The 20,413-nt window shown below is 38.9% G+C and overlaps 1 long non-coding RNA gene across 1 annotated transcript; it reads right to left on the reverse strand.

The window, feature by feature from the left end:
• Positions 1-321: 321 nt before the first annotated feature.
• On the reverse strand, positions 322-19,413 carry LOC139030809 (uncharacterized). The gene is made up of 4 exons (XR_011483197.1): positions 19,357-19,413; positions 4,945-5,385; positions 1,061-1,260; positions 322-978 (listed from the first exon to the last, which is right to left on the reverse strand). It is a non-coding gene; the product is annotated as an uncharacterized lncRNA (long non-coding RNA).
• Between the last annotated feature and the right edge of the window lie 1,000 nt (positions 19,414-20,413).

Raw genomic sequence — 20,413 nt, forward strand, 5'->3', positions numbered from 1 at the left:
GAAGCACAAATTATTACATGATGATTCAAGTGACTTTCTGATTATACTGCTTAATAAAATTAACACTGGAATCTGAAACACTGTGTCCAGAAGTCAAATGGTGACTTTCCAAGGGCCCATTAAAAAAAAAAAAATAGATTCACTTTAGAGCATAAAGTTTTGCAATCTTTATATTTCCAAGTGAGAGCTAGTTAGTGCAGTTAGTTACTGCAAATTAGTGATTCAGTTACATTTTATTTATTCAATATGTGAGGAGAAGTTTTAAAAAGTGTTAAGTGAGTCATTTCATAAGACCAAAGCCAAGCAAAATTAGAGCAGCCCCTGGTTGAAGCTATTTTTATTGCAATGAGAAGGTTTCTCGCTGCGTCCTAGGTACACAGGTGTGGTCAAACTTCAGCATGGAAAGTAAGAAGTCATGAATTCTAAGGCAATGATTACTAATGCTTTGACTATGTAACACCACAGACATATTTGCTATAAGAAGCCAAAAACATGTGACAGGAAATTAGGTAGAAACAGTTGAAAATTTTTCCCCTTTATATTCTACTTATCAAGGCCTCAAAGACCCAAATTCCTACTTTACATAGAGGCTTTCTTTTTTCTATTTTATAGAGAAGTAACTTTATAAAAAACTGTTCTTACAGATTACTCTTTTGTGTTTATCTAGCTCCTTATTTTCTGGGTCGTGGATTTAATAGGCTATAATGCTATTTAAACACCACAGACACTTAATGCAGCATGAAAGCCCTTAAGCTATGGTAAATTGAAAAAAAAGAAAAGTCTCAGTGTCCTGGTCACAAAGTGAAAGATTTCTTGACATGAGCCTCAAAAGTAAAACAAAATTACATTTCCCTTAGGTTTCTGTGAGTCCGCTGACCAGTAACCATGGTCTCCCATGATTTCATTCACGTACCTCTTAGGGATTCTGTTCCAGCCAGCCAGCCAACTCTCAGCTCTAGGTGCTCTGGAAACTCAGCTCTGGAAAATATCAGGAGCTAAATCAGTGATAAAGTCAAGAGGTTGCAACCATAAATGTCTTTTGAACACTCAAAATAATTACCTTACGCAGATCAGGGAGCAAGTTCCTTGCTGTCAGTGTAACAGGCTGTTCAGTCAGGAGTCCTTGATCTAAAGAGTGCGTGTGCTAAGTCGCTTCAGTCATGTGCAACGTGCACCCCAATGTTCATCGCAGCACTGTTTATAATAGCCAGGACATGGAAGCAACCTAGATGCCCATCAGCAGACGAATGGATGAGGAAGCTGTGGTACATATACACCATGGACTATTACTCAGCCATTAAAAAGAATTCATTTGAATCAGTTCTAATGAGATGGATGAAACTGGAGCGAAGTAAGCCAGAAAGATAAAGACCATTACAGTATACTAACACATATATATGGAATTTAGAAAGATGGTAACAATAACCCTATATGCAAAACAGAAAAAGAGACTCAGATGTATAGAACAGACTTGTGGACTCTGGGAGAAGGCGAGGGTGGGATGTTTCAAGAGAACAGCATCGAAACATGTATATTATCTAGGTGAAACAGATTACCAGCCCAGGTTGGGTGCATGAGACAAGTGCTCGGGCCTGGTACACTGGGAAGACCCAGAGAGATCGAGTGGAGAGGGAGGTGGGAGGGGGGACCAGGATGGGGAATACATGTAAATCCATGGCTAATTCATTTCAATGTATGACAAAAACCACTGCAATGATGTAAAGTAATTAGCCTCCAACTAATAAGACTAAATGGAAAAAAAAAAAAAAAAAGAGAGTATCTGTCAATAATGCAATTATGGCAAGTGCCCACTATTGTCATCATCATTTAGATAAACTAATACAAATTACCAGAGATGCTTAAAATCAGTATCTAATAATTACACAGATAATAGTTTTAGAATTTGAAAAATATATAAAAGAATAAAATATGATGGTCTTAGCATGCAGTGGGGAATGTGTAAACATGATGAAGTAGGCTTCTGTCTTTACATTTCTTCTAGTTTTTATCCTTATTAAAGGGTCAAGAGAATGTGTATGAAATTTTATGTTAGCAGACTAGAATTTTATGGTTTCTTTATTAAGAGGGAGAAGGCAATATCTTCTCCAAAGACCACCAATTGATAAAGGAGATTACACTTCAGTTCAGTGATTTCTTGTTTATTAGATTTAGGTGGAGTTTGCATCAAATTCAGCAACCAGTTTTTCAACACAGTTTTACAGGCATTGCCTGTAACTATTCTTGGAAACTGGGTACCTAGATAACATGCTTTCTTGTATTAAATCAGCTTTGTGTAAACCAAAGTGTTTCTGCCCTGCCCTGTCCTGGGTTTAAACAGCCACTCCTTCGTTCTCCCTTCTATTACCTTCCTACTATGCTCAAACAGGGAAATTTTTCATTTCCTTAACTTTCTTTCTTGTTTTTAAAAATAAAATTGTTTTTCTCTTCTTCTTCAACAGTTTTCAAGCTGGTCATGCATGTTTTTGAAAGGCAGTTGAACATAGTGCTTAGTATAAAGTTTTGGAGCTAAAGAGTCCTGGGTTTGAAACTCAGGTCTGACACTAACTGTGCCCCTTAAGGCAAATTATTATATACTTAGCTCTAAGCTTCAGACCTTCACCTGTAAAATGGGGATATTGATAATAACTACTTTCACAGTTATTGGAGTGACTGTTGAAGAAAAAGCAGTTCAAAAGCTGAACAGAGCACAGCATGCAGAAATCATAGCTATCATGATTTTTTTAAAATGACAAACTGACTTGTGAAAACATAGGAAAGATAATTTTTTCACAGAAATACTATTTGTAAGGTTCTAATGGACCCATGAACACACTGCAAAATTAGTGCCAGATGACATTAGTGGGAATTAAATGAAGAGCTTTGTCACCCAACTCCAGGCAAGCTTCATTTAGATTAGAATAGACACACACACACACACACACACACACACACACACACACAAAGAATAGACACACAGGAAAGACAGATAGAAAAATCCAGAAAGCTGTTTTCACTTAAGAATTGTATATTTCTGCTCTTTACTTTGTCCAGAAAAGTATTTTAGAAGGTATATCTTTCCTAACAAGTTAAGAATGTGTGGTATGGATCAATTAAGGTTATAAAGTAGCAGAGATAATAGGCCCTCATCAGAGTTTGGTACTTTACAATAGATTAAAAAAAAGCAAAGAGCAATTTAATCAGCTTCCATAGGTCTGGGTTTCTCTTCTTGAGTCTTAGAAGAAGGAATCTTGCTTTATTTCGTCTATTTCCCATGGAGAGTCCTCCCCTCCTCCCTCCAGTATTCAGGCTAATTACAACTGGTGAGGTAGTTTCCAGGCTGAATAAGAAATCAAAAGGGAAGGGAGGAGAGACGGTGTGGATTTCAGAGAAAATATAACTTAAGAAAAAGTATGTTCTCAGAGGGGGGAAAATGAGAGAATCAGGTCACTGAGCTGGAGCCAGGAAAAATCCACATGAGTGGAAATTGGAGCGATGAAAGTATTTCATATTAACACATCCGAAGACTGAATGTGCCTGGCCCAGAGCATGTTCTTCCCCTCCTGGAAAGTGGCCGGGGGTTGAAAGACCTCTAGGCTTTCCTCTGTCATATTCATTCACTAATCAGCGCTATTCAGCCAATTGGACACGTGGTCTTATGAGAGGTGCCCTGGAAAGCGGAGGACCACATAGCAATGGTTATAATCAAAACCACTGGAGACTCTTATTTCAACTTCTGAAATACGAAGCTTCAAAGGCAGACATGCCTCCAATGCAAACAGCACTTTCTTTTCTTTCTTTCCTTTTTTCTTCTATGTTTACAGTTTTAGATTCAAGTACTTGCTAATTATATATCAATAGGGACAGAATGCATTTGGCCTAAAACAAAGATATAAATGGCTTAAAGGGCAGGCAAAGCATTATATGTCAGTAGACATTAGTTGAGGTTAAACTCTGCTGATGTGACCAGAATATTGACATCTCTGTTAGAGTCAATATCTCGAAATTGATGGTGTGGCTTGGCATACGTACTTCCTTAATAACTTGCCAGTGTAATTCGAATATATCAAATAGCACTCCACACATCAGAGGGCCTTAAGCTCCTTCCTCTTGTGTTTTCACCAAAAACTCTCAAACCTTTTTTCTATCCAAATCTCAGTTGAAAATGTGATATGAGGCACAACATTACAATCCTGAAAATCTTGGCAAAAAAATATGTCTGTCTGTCTATCATCTATTGTATCTTGTTTGTGTGGCTAATTTTGCTGCAACTCAGGTGATCCTGGGCCTGAGTTTGAGGATAAGGACCTAGAGGACTCATGAACACACGGCAAACTTAGCTTAAGATGACATTAATGGGAATGCAATGCAGCCCTTTGTCACCCAACTCCAGGTAAGTTTCATTTAGTACAGACACAGAAAAAAATGAGATAGAAAAAAAAATAGAAAAATTATATTTGTGCAGAAAAAAAAGAGGAAGGTTCTTTTATTTTGGTTTCCTCCTTAATCTCTCATTGCTGCGTTCTTCTCAGTTTGAACCTTTGCAGCTTCTCCGACATAATGAGGCTTGTTGTCAATTACTAAGGAGTTTTTGTTTTAATTTGTTTATCTAGCTAATCCTAGATGTTCATGACTTCTGAATTTTATCCCTCTGTTTCAGCTCAGTTTGACTTTCTAATTTAGGGTATCCACTTACGATTCTATATGGACCAGTGATTCTGAACTCTAATTTAATATGAGAGTCTGACGGAGAGGTTTAAGATATACCAGTATCTAAGCGATTGAATTAGATTACCTGGATTAGGGGTTTGGGATATAACCAGTACCCTTTAATTTGGAAATGGTAAAACTCTGGTCCAAACTACCAGATTTCAGTTATCTACTGATGTGCAATAAACCATCCCAATATGTAAATGACTTAAAAGTGAAAAAAAAAGTGTTACTCACTCAGCAGTGTCTGACTTTCTTTGATCCCATGGACGGTAGCCCACCAGGCTCCTCTGTCCACGGGATTCTCCAGGCAAGAATACTAGAGTGGATGCCATTCCCTTTTCCAGGGGATCTTCCCAACCCAGGGATCGAACCCGGGTCTCCTGCATTGCAGACAGATTCTTTTCTGGGTGAGCCACCAGGCAAGCCATTTTTTGATAACTCTGTGGGGCAGAAACCAGGGCAGGTCACATCTGGCTGGCTCTTCAGTTCCACATAGTGTCACCTAGAGTTATTCAGCTGCATTCAATGGGCCCGAAGGTCCAATAAGGCTTCACTCACAGGACAGGCAGCTCAGTGATCTTCAGCACGGCCCCTCTCTCGCCACATGGCTATCTTGGGCTTCCTTATAACATGGTGGCCTCAGGTTAGCCAGACATCTTAGATGGCATCTGGCTTCTAAAAGAGAGGAAGCAAAAACTGTTAATCTCTTTCAAGGCTTGGCTTCTGAAGTCCCGTATCACTACCTCCAAATTCGGTCAAAGCAAGTTACAAGGCCAGCCCAGATTCAAGGGAAGAGGAAATCAATTCTTCTCCTTGATGTGAGAAGTAGCATGCATGCTCAGCGGCTGAGTAACCGCTGGTGGCAATATTTTGAGATCACAGATCACACACCATCAGTTGTCAATCCTAAAGTCATGGCAGACATTTCTATCTCATCATGGCAGTCTCTCCCATTGGGCCTAGAATTGTTCCTGGTGCTGTATCTCAGAGGTCAGAGGTCAGGAGATTGGAATGAGCATGCAGGTTGAAATGTACTGACTAACCTGCTCTACTGGGAAAAGAGAAAGTTCTAAACTCCCCCTGCCATGGCTTATGAAGCAGAGGGATTGACATTCTCGGGGGAAATGAGGAAAAGTGCCAATGGGCTCCTGGCCCTGCCTGGGGGACAGGACAGTCTCATCAGTTCTCACAGTAATCTTTGAAGCAGGAGTTTCAGGTTTTGTTACTGTCCTCTAGTTTCTTTCTTTCTTTATTTTTTATGTTATTTGGCTGCTCTGGGTCTTAAATGTGGCACATGGGATTTTTGATCTTTGTAGGAGCATGAGGGATCTTTAGTTGCGGTGGACAAACTCCTAGTTGCAACATGTGGAATCTAGTTCCCTGAACCAGGCATTAATCCTGGGCCCCCTTCATTGGAGCATAGCCTTAGCCACTGTACCACCACGGAAGTCCCTACTCTAGTTTATAAAGGGGGAAACTGAGGCTGACTGAACACAAGGCACCACCTTAGGTGCGGTAGAGAACATAAAGCTTACTTAGACATTGTCGCAGTTCTTAATATCAATTTCTGGCAAAGGAAAGGCATTTGAACAACTAATTTTAATACCCAACATAATGAAATGAAGTTCATCAGAGAAGCAGGGAGGGAGAAAAAGACCCTGGAAGTCAAAGGCAGAAAAAGAATAAGTGAGGGGATCTAGTTGGATTTCATGGGGGACAAGGATGGTGACAAGACAGTTTCTTCAGAAGAGAATGACTTGAACATCAGAAGATGAGGGAAATATTGGGAAAATTAAGCAAGTCATAAATTATTTTGGTAAAAATATCCTCTTTAAGATCAAGCTTTTATGATGCCATTTCATGACATCAAACATTTTGATTGCAAAAATGATGCTAAAACAAACCCAAGTTGATTTGTTACCTGTTTATTCGAAGAACTCCCATATGAATATACATGCATACTATACATTTTTTAAATGAACATTTTAATAAAGTTAATTTCATAATTTTTTATTTTACTCCTCACTATGAAACTTAAATGGCAACCTACTCCAGTATCCTTGCCTGGAAAATCTCATGGACAGAGGAGCCTGGTGGGCTGCAGTCCATGGGGTCACCAAGAGTCAGCTACGACTGAGCGACTAACATATAAAACTTGAGACCCTAGTTTTGGTTGATTCATTATAAGTGGCATTTTTTCCCTGGTACCTGTTATTTTGGAGTTATAAAGTTAATGCGTAGAAAGTACCCATCATGTAATGAGTGGTTCATAAATTTTACTCTTTTTGCCATAAATTTGTATGAGTTTTGACAAATGCATTGTGTCAAATACCTACTATGCCATTATTATCTCTACTTTAACAAAGATTTATATTGTACTTACTATGTGATAGACACTAACTTATTTACTCCTTTTATAACCTTATTAGATGCTATTAGCACATCATCTCTGGTATAGGTAACAAAATTAAGATAGAAATGCTAAGTAATGTCTTTAAAAATCACACAGCTAACATGGGTAGATCTCCACTGAGAACCTAGGGCACTCTAATACCTAGCTGATATTGTAATTATTTTTTTTTAATTAAAAAAATTTTAATTGTAAGATAATTGTTTTACAATGTTGTGTTGGTTTCTGTCATACAAAAATGTGAATCAGCTATAAAGTATATATATATATATATATATATATATATCTCCTCCCTCTTGTGCCTCCCTTCCACACCCCGTCCCACCCTTCTAGGATGTCACAGAGCACCAGGTTCAGTTCCCTGTTATTCAGCAACTTTCCACTATCTATTTTATACATGGCTCTGTATATTTCAATGCTATTCTCCCAAGATGTCCCAGCCTCTCTTTCCCCCACTGTGTCCACAAGTCCATTCTCTACGTCTGCATCTCCATTCCTGCCCTGCAAATAACTTCATCAGTACTATTTTTCTAGATTCCATATATATGTGTTAACATACAATATTTGTTTTTTATTCTACACTTTTTTTTACTTTTATGACATTCTTCTCTTCCTCTTCTTCATCCTGAAACAATTTACCTTTTACCACACATTGAATTTAACTTTTACCTGCTACATCTCATTACCTGCCCTTTCATTTTTAAAAAATTTTAATATGTTATTCCTTCATTCAAAACCTAATCATCATTCTAACAAAAATTTCCAAACACATTAAAATATGATTTATTCTATAAGCTGAATAGAGACCAGAGTATAATATAAGGTAAAGGAAAAAATACATTTTAATTTTTTTCTTTAAGTATAATTTAAATATAACTTCAGGTATACAGCATGATGATTTGATATTTGTAAAAACTGCAAAACAACCACTACAATAAGTCTAGTTAGCATTTAATCAATTGCTGTTGAGTTCAGAAATTTGAAGTGTGCAGACATGAGCTCCATGGTGAAGTTATCACACAAAAAAATGATGGTTACTCTGATGCCACTAACATGTTGTCCGAGAAGAACAACAGCTGACTGACCCTTGTCTGCCTTGGAACCAAGGTACTTAAGAATCAATCAAACATGAGATTTTAAAGAAAAGGCAGTCTGAAAAGTTAATACAACCATTTTGTCACTTGTAAATGGTTTCTACCTCCCTGTCATTCACCAAAATATACAAAAGCAGACTCTCTATCTCCTTTAGCAATTTTAGGAGCTGCTAAAGAAATGGATAATATTTAGGAGAAGCAGATTCTAATCATCTCTTATATCTTTTCTTTTGGAAAAGAAGATGCATATCTTGAAGATAATCATAAAAAGCTTTTTAGGAGACATAAGATTTCAACCAAGATGCATTCACTATTCTCTTTTCAGTTTCAGATTGAAACTATACACGGAAAGAGTTGGAAAATTATTCAAGCAAATATCAAATGGATGCTAAGAAAGAAGCTCCTTCAATTCACTAATTACCTCCTATATACTCTGATATAAAAATCAAAATCAGTTGCTGTCAAGAAAAATCTGAGCTCATAGAGCAGAAAATTAAAATTTGATATTCACTTGGCTTTGAAAAAAATCTCAAAAGGCAATGTTCCTTAGAATTCTAAGACATTTTACTTTCCACTGTGCTATGAGCAAGGCCAAAATTTAGGCCAATGACAGTGAAAATTATGCTATCCGTCCCTGGGTATTTTGCTAAAGTTCCCCAGTGGTTAATAAGAGGAAGGTAAATAGTATCAATAACCTCAGATACACAGATGACACCACCCTGATGGCAGAAAGTGAAGAAGAACTAAAGAGCCTCTTGATGAAAGTAAAAAAGGAGAGTGAAAAATTTGGCTTAAAACTCAACATTCAGAAACCTAAGATCATGGCATCCAGTCCCATCACTTCATGGCAAATAGATGGGGAAACAATGGAAACAGTGATAGACTTTATTTTTTGGGTGGGTTGGGGGTGGGGCTCCAAAATCACTGTAGATGGTAAATGCAGCCATGAAATTAAAAGAGGCTTGCTCCCTGGAGGAAAAGCTATGACCAACCTAGACAATATATTAAAAATCAGAGACATTACTTTACCAACAAAAGTCTGTCTAGTCAAAGCTATGGTTTTTCCAGTAGTCATGTATGGATGTGAGATTTGGACTCTAAAGAAAGCTGAGCGCCGAAGAATTGATGCTTTTGAACTGTGGCGTTGGAGAAGACCCTTGAGAGTCCCTTGGACTGCAAGGAGATCCAACCAGTCTATCCTAAAGGAAATCAGTCCTGAATACTCACTGGAAGGACTGATGCTGAAGCTGAAACTCCAATACTTTGGCCACCTGATGCGAAAAACTGACTCATTTGAAAAGACCCTGCTGCTGGGAAAGATTGAAGGCAGGAGGAGAAGGGGACAACAGAGGATGAGATGGTTGGATGGCATCACCGACTCAATGGACATGAGTTTGAGTAGGTTTCAGGAGTTGGTGATGGATAGGGAAACCTGGTGTGCTGCAGTCCATGGGGTCATAAAGAATTGGACACGACTGAGCAACTGAATGGAACTGAACTGAATTAATGTCGATTGAATGCCTGCAAGGTACTAGATGCTTTTCATATTGCTTCATTTAAACCCCCCCAACAATCACATATGGAAATTACAGACCAAGAGAGGAATTTGTTGTTTTTAATGCAAAGGAAGCTATTCAACATGAGAAAATTGGAATGGTGAGAGATGTTCATTCCCTTTTTGTTGCATAAGCAAGTGGTGGAGTTAGGATCAGAACTCAGGTCTGGAGTCTCTATGCTCCATATTTATTTGTTCCACTGTATCTGCCACTAGCTTCTAAGATCCTAAGCTGGGCAGGGGGTGGGGGTGGGGGGAGGAGGTAGTCTAGAGGAGGGGCGTGTAAGTGGTGGGCAGGCAGCTTCACTGAGGAATGACAGGGCAGAAAGGAGGCGGGGTCCAAGGTGATGAAGTGTAAGCAGGGCACTGGCCAGCTAGGGAAGACTTGAACCACACCCTCTACCTGGGTGCTCTGGCTTCAAGTCCCAGGTTTGATTCTAGCTTCTCTTCACCTACTAAATCCAGCTCATGGGCAGTTTCCCACAGCCCATTAAGACCTACCTCCTTCCACTGGTGGCGTCATGCTCACCATAAAGCTGAGGTGTTGCAGGCCTCCTCCAGCATGGCAGTATTTCCTGTCATTAGACTATTTTCCTCAGGGCCCAGCTCCAGAGAGGTCTTGGCTTCTCAGCCAAAAGGACCTGGGATCGTCAGGCAGTAATTCTTCAATTTATTGCCCCTGTTCCACATTCCTGACCTGTGAGTATTTGCAGACAGAGACCAGCTTTCCGAAGCCCAGCCTAAGCTGCTTTAATTTTGTCATTGTCCTATAATTTCATGGAAATGGCTGCTCTGATGCCAACAAATGACTAATAAAATCCCTCTGCCCACTCATTTTTAATGTCATTCTGGAACTCCAGAACAGGGACCATCTGGTCACGGTGCTTACTTTAATATAAAAGAGGGGCTGAGTTGAAAATCATATTTCTGAGAGAAGGCTGGATGAACCTTCTGTTTGTGAACCCAAAGCACAGCAAAACAAGTGTAGCGTTTCATCTGGGGTGCTGATGAGATACGCTGAGTGCCATGGAGGCAACTCTGTCCATGGAGAGGTTAAATTCTGACACACACACATACATACATACAGATATCAATCAGTTCTACTAGCTGTCACATGAAGAGCACTATCCATGTGTTAGGCAATGTGCAAAGCACCCTGGATTATTTTGTAATAGGCAGGTATTAGTGTACTCACTTTATAGGTGAAATAAACAGAGACTTACGGAAGTTAAGGAAACTCACTCCAAGTCACACAGCTAGTAAATAACAGAGCCAGGCTTGGAACCGAGGTCCATCAGTCTCTACTTATGTGCCCTGAGCAACTGACTGACTCATTGCAGTGAGGGCTTTTGGAAGAAAAGCCATCCTAAGCAATGACTAATCTTTCAGCTCTGTAAATGGTGGATCCAGGAAGCTATGTGGAGATTTTTTTTTTTTTGCCTTTTTAATTTTGGAATTGTTTTAGATTTTACAGAGAAGTTATAAAGATAGCAACAGAGTGCTCCTGTTCACCTTCATTCAGCTTCTTCTAATGTTAACATCTTACCTAGCCATACTGTATTTGTCAGAAGAAAGTACCTTTGTTACAATGCTAATAACTAAAGTACAGACTTTGTTCAGATTGTAGCACAATTTTTATTTGTAAGTTTTTCTTGTAACATTTGATTTTATCATCCTTTTTAGGATCTTTTTTTGTTGCTATTCTTTTAGTAAATTTGATTTTTTTTTTAAATTTATTAAGGCTTTGGTTTTTTAGAGCAGTTTCAGGTTCACAACAAAACTGAGAGGAAGGTACGGTGATTTCCCATATACTCTCTATTGCCTCACATGAAAAGCCTCACCCATTATCAGTGATCGTTAACACAATGGCACATGTGTTACAGTTGATGAATCTATTTTGACACGTCATCACCCAAAGTCCCTAATTTATATTAGGATTCACTCTTGGTGCTATATATTCTATGAGTTTGGACAAATGTGTAATATCATGTATCCCCCACTGTATTATCACATAGAATAGTTACACGTCCTTGAAATTCCTCTGTGCTCTTCCTATTTAACCCCAGCTCTCCCTGCCAGCTCCTGGCAACCATGGATATTTCTTGCTATCTCCATAGTTTTGCTTTTTCCAGAATGTCATATAGTTGGTATCACATAGTATGTAGCCTTTTCAGATTGACTTCTTTCACTTTTAAGAAAATTAAATATGTGCTTAAAGTTCTTCCATGTCTTTTCATAACTTAACAGCTCATTTAATTTTAGTGGTGAATCATATTTCATGGTCTGGATGTACCACACCACACAGCATTTATCCATTCTTCTAAAGAGGAACATCTTGGTTGCTTCCAGATTTGCTCTAAACATCCACATGCAGGTTTCAGGGTGGACAAAAGTTTTCAACACATTTGGGTAATCACCAAGAAGCACGATTGCTGAATCATATGGTAAGAATATGTTTAGTTTTATAAGACCACCACACTGTCCTCCAAAGTGGCTGTACCATTTTGCATTCTTATCAGCAAAGGATGAGAGTTCCTGTTGCCAACATGTGGTGTTGTCACTGTTCAGGATTTTGGCCCTTCTATTAGTTGTGTAGTGGTGGATCTACTTTTTTTTTTTTTTTTTTAATGTTATACGGAGTTGAACATAGTTTTCCATTTTACATTATATACTTAACCACCACTGTTGTTTCCTGACATCAAGGGCTCCAAACATTGCTGCATTGGGCTGAGTATATACCTCCTGGTTGCTCATGGTCAGTTAAGATCCAGACATTCTCCCTTCTGCTGCTCTTCACTTTCAACCTCACCTGGTTTCTGTATGTGAATCTCAACCGTGTGACTCGACTTAGTCATTCCGACTCTGCTCTCAGATGCTTCTCACCGAGATCATGCAACCTGACTCAGAATTTGCAAGTTCCTGACCTCAGCTTCTACGTGCCACATCAGTGATCCTTCGGAACATGTTCCAAATGGACTGGAATTCAATTTCAATTGTCTCTCAAGCTTGACATTTAGGTTTTTGTGTTCTTATCATTGGACTGTACCCTTACCCCGCTTATCTCAATAATCACAGCGCATACACAAAGGCCTAAATCCCCACCCAGCATGTGTGGGTGTTCAGTTGCTAAGTCATATCTGACTCTTTTCTACCTCAAGGATGGTAGCCTGCCTGGTTCCTCTGTCCATGGGAGTTTTCAGGCAAGAATACTGGAGTGGGGTGCCATTTCCTTCTCAGGAGATCTTCCTGACCCTGGGATTGAATTCATGTCTCTATTAATTTATCCCATTATATGGAGAAAATGTGAACCTAAAGTGAATGGTCTGAGTTACATAGTCTATTACTGGAAAATTAGAAGACACACGGAAGGAGAGAAAACTCTAAGTATTCTTTAGTTGTTAGGACAAGTGGAGCTTAAAATAAAAATTAAACAGAGATCAAACATCATGGAAAGGTATATTTTGGAAAAAACTTATAAGTCTTTTCCCTGCCAAAGAGCAGAAATATTTTAATCCAGTTTTGGAAAGGAATGCTGTTATAATTCACAGAATTTAAACTTGGGCTTTGACTAGGCAAAACAAGTGTTAAAATCAGACTTAACATGTCTGAAACAAATTGATTATTATTTTTTTTTTCTGAAGTCTGTTCTTCCTCTTGCCTTTCCTCGTTTTATTACTGAGTCTACTGTGTTCCCAGGCACCAGGCTAGAAAAGTCATCTTTTACTCTTTTCATGCTGATGTGAAATCAGTTACCAATTCCTGCACACTTTGCCTCTGTCACTCTTACATTTGCCCATATTAAAGGTCTTGATCTATGTGTGTCTAGTACATGTGTGGGCAGTTTAATTTCTAATGTTTAGTCACTGCAGGTCATCAATCTATTCAAAAACATCAATGGCATTCCTATACCTACTGGATTTAGAATAGACTTTACTCTAGCTTTTGAGGCTTTCCATAGTCTTACCACACTTTCCCAGATATATCTATTATGACTCCCTTCTTTGCACAGCATAAACCAACCTTACTGGTCCTTGTTTTCCCTGAATGAATACTGCCACAGGGCCTTTGCACATGCTACTTATTCCACTTGGGAAGGCCTGGTCTATTCCCACTCCTAATATCAGCTTGGTGGCATACAGTACATCAGGGATTAGCAAACTACAGCCTGAATGCCAAATCTGGCATACCAGACTGCTTTTATTGATAAAGTCTTATTGGAACACAGTCACATTCATTTCACAGTTCATTCTTTTCAGTATGCTTTCTAAGGCTGTTTTTGCACTGAAACAGCAGTGCAGAGTAATTGTGACAGAGACCTTATAGCCTGCAAAGCTTAAAATGTTTATTTTCTGGTCCTTTACAAAAAACAATAATTCTAACCCCCAATACTAATTCCCTTAACTGAATATCCAATTCAACGTGTTTTAGCAAAAATTTGTTGAGCTCCTACCATGTGCTAAATATATAAACACAAAAGATATGAGCCATCCCTCAAAGATTTTGCTGTCTAAAATTGATGACAAATTTATAAGTGAATTCCTCTACAATATGATAAGTAGATAACAGCATATTCAGGAGATATCTGGAAGCAGAGAATAAAGAATTACTAATCTTTTGGAGGGCTGAAGAGGTAGGTAAAAAGAGTTAATAGCTGAGTTGGGTTTGAAATTATGTATAGGAGTTTACCCTGGAGACAAGAGATTAAAGTTGTTCTAGACAGAGGAAGAACAGATGCAAAGGTATAGAGGAACATAACCTCATGGTCTCTTTGGGAAAACTTGGGAAGGCTCTTACAGAAAATGGAAAGAGACTAATTGGTCTATGCAGTCAGATTAACCTAGGTTTGAATTCTGACTCTGATACTCACTAGTAGTACAACTTTGGGTAAGTCCTTAGCTTCTAATAGTCCATTTTCTCATCCTAGCAGTATTTACACAAATTAACTGATGTGATATAGGTGAAAGTTTTTGGCATAATGTTTGATACAGTTTATGTGCCTCCCAAAAACGTAGTTCCTAGTATGTAGCAAAACAAAAATGTTTATGTAGGTTAGAATAGGACAGGAAGGGTAAAGAGAAAGACATGCACACACTCAGTTATTCTGTCACGTCTGACTCTTCATGACCCCAGGGACTATAGTCCACCAGGCTCCTCTGTCCATGGGATTTTCCAGGCAAGAATACTAGAGTAGGTTGCCATTTCTTACTCCAAGGATCTTCTCAACCCAGGGATTGAACTCATGTCTCCTGAGTCTCCTGCATTGCAGGCAAATTCTTTGCCACTTGGAAGCCCTAGAGAAAGACACACCTCAGCTCAACATATAAAGACGCCTGCTCTTTTCTCTGTATCTTAGTCTCTGTTCTCCCCAGAGCACTTTTTCTTTCCTGCCTTATATATGGCAGGTGTTGATCTCATCCTGTCTCCCACATGGGCAGGGAGATTTGAGGGCAGGGATATTTCTCTATTCCTTTTTATGTCTTCCAAAGTGCCTAGCACCATGTCACACATAGAACTAGCCACTGATGAATGCTTGTTGAATTTTTGAATCTTAGGGTGTGAAGGTATTTTTACAATAATCAACCTATTATTTTACATGAAACTGAGACTGATGGGTTGGAAGACGTTCAATTTGCTCAAGCTTGTCCACTTTGATGATCATAAGTCTAACATGTAGCTAGCTTCCAAGAAGGTGGAAATTGTTTTTGTCCTTTCTTCTACTTACCCTCATGTGTTCAATCTAGGGCACTTTTCTCTTTCAGGAACATCCTCCACTCCACCTTCCACTGCAGATACTTCCTCTATCTGTTGTTACACTCACACTGAGATGCTCAGGTTTTGTGTTATACCTTTTCTGGGTAGGCACATGGAAAAGAGAGTTAGAATAATCAGGAGTGGATTGGTGGTGGGATTTCAGGCATCAGGAGGAAATCAGTATGTCTTCAAATCCTTTCACAAAAGCAATCCTTTATCTGCCATATATAAGGACCATCCTATGGGTTCCAGAAATAATAGACCTTTATAGCTGTGTTAATAACTATTATATATTAAGAGCTTACCATGTAGTAAATACTTTGCATGAGTTATGTCTAGCCCTCACAGCACCCATGCACGTTACTTTCCACTTTCACAGATGGAGAAACAGAGGCTCAGAAAGGGTAGGCAACTTTCAGAAGACCACATAGCTAAGGAGCAGAGCCCAGATCTGCCTATTTCATCAGAGTTCCTGACAGTGCCCTCTAACTGCCCGGTGACTGGGAAGAGGGTTAGATAAATTTTCAGGCTTCAGTTCCCTGCTGTGCATTCCTCCTTTCCAAAATTTTCCAAGATGATGCTCCTTGGAAAACCTGCCTGAGAGCAAGGCTAGATATATGATATGCAGGCCCAGGGCAAAATAAAAATGCAGAATTCTTTGTTGAAAAATACTTAGGAATAAATCTACCTAAAGAAACAAAAGACCTATATATAGAAAATGATAAAACACTGATGAAAGAAATCAAAGGTGACACAAATAGATGGAGAAATATACCATGTTCATGGATCAGAAGAATCAATAGAGTGAAAATGAGTATATGACCCATAGCAATCTATAGATTCAATGTAATCCCTATCAAGCTACCAACAGTATTTTTCAGAGAACTAGAACAAATAATTTCACAATTTGTATGGAAATACAAAAAACCTTGAAGAGCCAAAGCAATCTTGAGAAAGAAGAATGGAACTGGAGGAATCAACCTGCCTGACTTCAGGCTCTACTAGAAAGCTACAGTCATCAAGACAGTATGGTACTGGCACAAAGACAGAAACATATATCAATGGAACAAAATAGAAAGCCCAGAGATAAATCCACACACCCATGGACACCTTATCTTTGACAAAGGAAGCAAGAATATACAATGGAGAAAAGAATCTCTTTAACAAGTGGTGCTGGGAAAACTGGTCAACCACTTGTAAAAGAGTGAAACTAGAACACTTTCTAACACCATACACAAAAATAAACTCAAAATGGATTAAAGATCTTAATGTAAGACCAGAAACTATAAAACTCCGAGAGGAAAACAAAGGCAAAACACTCTCTGACATAAATCACAGCAGGATCCTCTATGACCCACCTCCCAGAGTAATGGAAATAAAAGCAAAAATAAACAAATGGGACCTAGTTACACTTAAAAGCTTTTACACAATGAAGGAAACTATAAGCAAGGTGAAAAGACAGCCTTCAGAATGGGAGAAAATAATAGCAAATGAAGCAACTGACAAAGAATCAATCTCAAAAATATACAAGAAATTCCTGCAGCTCAATTCCAGAAAAATAAGTGATCCAATAAAAAAAATGGGCCAAAGAACTAAATAGACATTTCTCCAAAGAAGATATAAAGATGGCTAACAAACACATGCAAAGATGCTCAACATCACTCATTATCAGAGAAATGCAAATCAAAACCACAATGAGGTACCAACTCATGCTGGTCAGAATGGCTGCTATCCAAAAAGTCTATAAACAATAAATGCTGGAGAGGGTGTGGAGAAAAAGGAACCCTCTTACACTGTTAGTGGGAATGAAACTAGTACAGCCACTATGGAGAGCAGTGTGGCAATTCCTTAAAAAACTGGAAATAGAACTGCCATACTACCCAGCAATCCCACTGCTGGGCATACACACCATGGAAACCATAATTGAAAGAGACACATGTGCCCCAATGTTGATCGCAGCACTGTTTACAATAGCCAGGACATGGAAGCAACCTAGATGTCCATTGGCAGATGAATGGATAAGAAAGCTGTTAAAAAGCTACTCAGCTATTAAAAAGGATGCATTTGAATAAGTTCTAATGAGGTGGATGAAACTGGAGCTTATTACACAGAGCGAAGTAAGTCAGAAAGAAAAACACCAATACAGTATATTAATGCATATATATGGAATTTAGAAAGATGGTAACAATGACCCTATATGCAAGACAGCAAAAGAGACACAGATATAAAGAACAGACTTTGGACTCTGGGGGAGAAGGCGAGGGTGGGATGATTTGAGAGAATAGCATTGAAACATGTACATTATCATATGTGAAATAGATCGCCAGTCCAGGTTCGATGCATGAGATCAGATGCTCAGGGTTGGTGCACTGGGATGACCCTGAGGGATGGGATGGGGAGGAAGGTGAGAGGGAGGGTCAGGAGGGGAACACATGTACACCCATGGCTGATTCATGTGAATGTATGGCAAAAACCACTACAATATTGTAAAGTAATTAGCCTCCAATTAAAATAAATTTAAAAAAAAAGAAAAAGCAGTGGGGAGAACTATACTCAATATTTTGTAATAATCAGTAAGGGAAAAAAACTGAATAAGAAAAATATATAATATATATAAATATATATATAACTGATATATAACTGAATCAGTTTGCTATATACCTGAAACTAACACTACATTGTCAATAAACTATAAATAAAGGAGAGAAAGTAAAAAAGAGCAGGAGTAAAATGCTATTAAAGGTATTAAAACACATTTTTTTCCTTATAGGGCTTCTTTCTTGTTTTGTCATGCTGTTTTTTATTTTTATTTAATGTCATTAAATTTTAAAATTATTTGCATGAATTTTACCATTCATTTTTATATCATGCAATGTCAGTTTTAAGCATAAATATAAGATCATATTCAGAATTACTGGAATGGCACAATTTATAATTTGTAGATTGTACTTGCATATATCCAGAGGAAGGCATGACAACCCACTCTAGTATTCTTGCCTGGAGAATCCCCATGGACAGAGGAGCCTGGTGGGCTACAGCCCATAGGATGACAGAGTCGGACATGACTGCAGTGACTCAGCACGCATGCACATACTTATATATTTTGTTCTTATCAGAAGACTGGAAATGCTGCGCTGTGTTTATATCATGTCTTGATATATACACCTTGTACCCACACTCTCTACCTTTCGGCTGAGTAAAGAGGAACTGAAAGAAGGAACTGTGTGTTGCCCTATCTCTCCCTTTCCTCCTATGTCATCATTTTTGGTGAAAGTGTTTGGCTAAAGCAAGAGAATAACATGAATGAAAAACGATGGGCTTCTTAAATTGCTGATGCTTCTTAGAATCCCACTGCTTTTTTTTTTTTTTTTTTTTCTGTTCAAAGCATGTTCTGGTTCAGGCTGAAAGTGTAGACTTGGGCTGTCAGCATCCTTGGATTACTCAGTTTTAATGTTACTTGTACTCACTTTCAGCCTTGCTGAATATGCCCATGTCGTGGGTCCCTCAGAAGTCTATGCTTACAGGGCATCTTAAACACTATATGCAAATGAGGTGGCAGACATGCTGCTTGTGCATATCCTCTCTGCTCACGTGCACACTCCATTGCCCCACAGAGCCTTGCTTATAAAGTAAAAATTCTAAAATAAGATTCTGGAGAGTTTCAAGATGGCAATAGCAGAGCACTGAAGCAAGTACAGAGCCCTCAAGCTGTATAAGGTGGTACGCCCATGAATCTGGCCCTTCCTGGGAATTGTTAATCTGGAGGTGAAAGGAGGAAGGTTCTACAAGTCAAACTGTGTAAGCTTTCCTATGTCTTAGTCCCTTTAAACACTTACCAACCTTCTTCGGCCAAGGATTCAAATCCCACTCGAAAATCTTCAACTCAGCCAGGCCTTTAGGTGAGAAAGAGAAGTCTCAGGCCATTATCTCAGATGTTCAGAATCAACTCTACTTGTTTCTGATCTCAGCAACTGTACATGTCTTCCCAGTGGCCAATCTCCCACCCTACACTCTGGCTTCAGACCCTACCTGGTCTTGTCCATATTCGCCTTTCTCGCCCCATCTGGGTCTGTAGTTCAGTATAGGTAATTTTAGGGTCAGTCTAGAATTTAGTATAATACTCAAGAGGAAGTTTCAATGATAGAAAGATCAATTACTTAAAATTCTCTACTCTTTGTTCTATGTGAGTTTTCTTTTTGTTTGTATTCAACAGACCTTGACCAAGTAGCTCCTGCCTTGAATGAGCAAGAGCTCTTGGTTGGGGGTGGGGAGGGGGGCACTAAGGTAAAGATGCTGTGGTCACTGGCTTCCAGACAGTCCTGCTCTAGCCTTCTGAGTCTGGAACATTGTTACTAAATGTATCATTTAAATTAAGAAGTGTTCTAGTCAGCTCCCTCTCTGGACTCCTTTCTATCCTAGAAGGGTGGTTTATGCGATAAATATAAGGGCAGGTGCACTGGGGTCATTTTCCCAGATCAGCCCACCATGCTCTCCATTTTTGTTTGTTTGTTTTGTTATCCTTCTATTTTTTTGTTGATGCTCCATGGCATGTGGGATCTTAGTTCCCTGACCAGGGTTGAAACCTATGTGCCCTGTAATGGAACACAGTGTCTTAACCCCTGGATCACCAGGAAAGTCCCTTCATGCTCTCACTTTAAGGGGTGATGCTTTTAACACAAATTGTACTCTATATGCAAGTAAATAAAATATGCCCCTTAATCTTGAAGGCTTGGCCAAAAATTTTCAAAACTCTCTAACTATGGTTTTCTAACTGATTTCTGGACTTAACCTCAAAAAATTATACAAGGTTTCTAGGGTCTGTGAAACAAAAATAAAACAAAGTCTCTCAGTCGTGTCTGACTCTTTGTGACCCCACGGACTATATAGTCCATG

The sequence above is a fragment of the Odocoileus virginianus genome, chromosome 24, assembly GCF_023699985.2.
Source record: "Odocoileus virginianus isolate 20LAN1187 ecotype Illinois chromosome 24, Ovbor_1.2, whole genome shotgun sequence".
NCBI lineage: Eukaryota > Metazoa > Chordata > Mammalia > Artiodactyla > Cervidae > Odocoileus > Odocoileus virginianus.